The following is a 2,965-nucleotide window of genomic DNA, read 5'->3' on the forward strand; positions in this document are numbered from 1 at the left end:
AAGAGAGCTTGAATTAATAACATCAAGATACATTGATTTAACTGTAAATTCTCGAGACCTAGTAAGCCAAATGTGGTGAAGTTTGGACATTTTAGGAGCTGTCTGCAAAAAACAATTAGGCATGTGAGCAAGTTTGATGTTCTGCATTGTTCGGAGGTCATTTTGTCTTTTTTGACATGGCTCATCGAATGTCCAAACTTCACCAAATTTAGCACGGACATTACAAACTCAAGCATCTTGCACAAAAGAATTCGGAAGCTATGTGGTGAAGCTTTTGGCAATATTGTTCTGGTTTATAGCACTATGGGTCTGGTTTGGTTTGTGATTGCGTCTTCCTTCAAAAAGCATACAAGTTGTTTTTTCCGCCGGACGTATCTTTTAATACTAAAACATACATGCTCTTTTTCTAGCGGCTATGTGGCGAAGCTTCCGGCAGATAAGGTTTCTCTTTTCTGGCTGCTAGCTGAGTATGAAAGATTGCAAATTGGTCTCCCTGGGTTAGTGCAAAAGTCATTAGAAGCATCGAACTCCACTTTCTCCATTTCAAAGTAATTGAAGTTATCGTGTTTTCCCTTGTTAAATTTCTCTGTAGAAAAATTCATGAGCTAATACATACAACACGACCAAAGTACATTTGATGATGATAGTAAATTATGCCTGATAGCAAACCTAGGAATTTATCTAATTTAGAGCGAAGAAAGAGGTCTAGTACTGTACACTATTTTTGTCATCAGCAATCTAGCCGCCAATAATTTAAATTTTGTCATACTATCTCTAAATTTTGTCATCAACAATCTAGCCGCCACCAATTTAGTTTTGTACACCAATAAATCTCGACTTGTATATAGTTGCATACACTAGGAAGTTCATGAGTCAGCAGGTCCAGAGTTTTAACAGAACTTGTAGGTGGTCACATAAATATACCGGGTCTCACTCCAAGCTGCACTTGCGAACAGCTTGTAGCCTGCCATGGAGGGCTGGTTAAGTTTGTGTTTCATAGCTCTATGCACGCTTGTGGCCCTCTGGTTTCGCAAGCTCTCTGGGGGCAAGAGAAAGCCACAGCTGCCTCCTGGGCCATGGACTGTTCCCTTCATCGGAAGCCTCCACCACGTCGCCAGCGTGCTCCCGCACCGCAAGATGATGGAGATGTCTCGCCGGCATGGCCGCTGATGCACCTTATGCTCGGCGAGGTCCCAACGGTGATAGTCTCCAGCGCCGAGGCGGCGGCGCTGGTGATGAAGACCAACGACCTTGCCTTTGCTGGCCGGCCTCGCAGCGCGACGCTGGACATCTTCGGCTGCGGCGGGAGGGGCATCGTCTTCGCCCCCTACGGTGACCCATGGCGCCAGATGCGAAAGGTCTGCACCATGGAGCTCCTCAGCTCCAAGCAGGTGAGGCGTATGGACGGTATCAGGCCAGACCAGGTGGGCAGCCTTCTCCATTATGTCGCAGACGCGGCATCCATGGGTGCCGTCGTCAACGTCAGCGAGAAGGTGATGGCGCTCAGCAACGACGTGGTGTGGCGGGCGGTGTTTGGCGGCAAGTTCCCGCAGCAGGAGGAGTACCTCCGAGAGCTGGATGAGGCGTTCGTGCTGCTAGGTGGTTTCTGCCTCGTCGACCTCTTCCCGTCATCGCGGCTGGTGCGGTGGCTGTGCAAGGGAGAGCGCCACATGAGGAGGAGCTATGGCCACATCCAACGTATCAACGCCAACGTCATCGAGGGGCATAAGGCGGCGTGAGCTGCCACACAGGACGGTGCCTCCAGCACCGACGATGATGACTTGCTGGACGTGCTACTCAGGCTCCAGGAGAAGGACGCGTTCACATTCCCTATGACCACGGAGAGTATAGGTGCCGTCTTATTTGTGAGTAATTTTCTTTATGCTTCTTATTAATCTACCATGTGATATCATATCTGCAAAGTTTTAATGCAAAAAAAGCTAGCTTCATCATTTCATAAATCTGTTAGTCTCAACTTGTTTCATAGATTTATAAACGTAAATTGTTGTGTCTGAAATTGATTATTTGTTGCGTACTACTACATATGCAGAAACAATATATAAACATGCATACCACAACAATATTTTTCAGGACATATTTGCAGGTGCCACACAGACCACGGGAGTTGCCTTGGAGTGGGCAATGTCTGAGCTCGTCCGTCATCCCGAAGCCATGGCCCAAGCACAGATTGAGATCCGAGAGGTGCTAGGTCAAGGTCGAGCTGTGATTACTAATAGTGACCTCGCTGGACTCCATTACATGTGGATGATCATTAAGGAGGTTCTTAGACTGCATCCACCAGGTCCTTTGATCCCCCGTAGGGCCAGGGAAGACCGTAAAGTTATGGCTTTTGACATGCTTGAAGGCACCAATGTATACATTAATGCGTTTGCAGTTTCGAGGGATCCAAATTGTTGGGAAAGTCCTGAAGAGTTTAAGCCTGAAAGGTTTGAGAACAATAACATGGATTACAATGGGACATACTTTGAATTCACCCCCTTCGGTGTTGGTCGGAGGCAGTGCCCTGGGATACTATTCGGCACGTCAACTATGGAGATCGCCTTGGCAAATCTTCTCTACCACTTCGACTGGGTGCTTCCTGGCAAGGCAAACCCGGAATTTTTGGACATGACCGAGAAATATGGGATCATCGTAGGAAGAAAATATGACCTACAATTGATACCTATTTCCCGTGGAGGTTTCCATGCCACATAGACATAGATGGACGTGCATTGCCACGTAGATATGTCTGTACTTTTGTTGATGTATACCAATATGTATCATTGCACCAATAAGAATAAAAGAACCTCATTGAACTTGCAATATATTATGGTGGATGACACAAACTATTGATTGTACCAAAACACGAAGTTTGCACTTTTTAAATTGCCCCTGGTGACGATGGGTTAGTTACTGTATTGATGCATGTTGTATGGACCAAATTTCAAACTAGTTTCATGGTCTG

The 2,965-nt window shown here is 46.3% G+C and overlaps 1 pseudogene; it reads left to right on the forward strand.

Moving 5' to 3' along the window:
• Nucleotides 1-969: 969 nt before the first annotated feature.
• Nucleotides 970-2,715, forward strand: LOC119366702 (annotated as a pseudogene).
• Nucleotides 2,716-2,965: the final 250 nt, after the last annotated feature.

Source organism: Triticum dicoccoides, chromosome 2B (genome assembly GCF_002162155.2).
Source record: "Triticum dicoccoides isolate Atlit2015 ecotype Zavitan chromosome 2B, WEW_v2.0, whole genome shotgun sequence".
NCBI lineage: Eukaryota > Viridiplantae > Streptophyta > Magnoliopsida > Poales > Poaceae > Triticum > Triticum dicoccoides.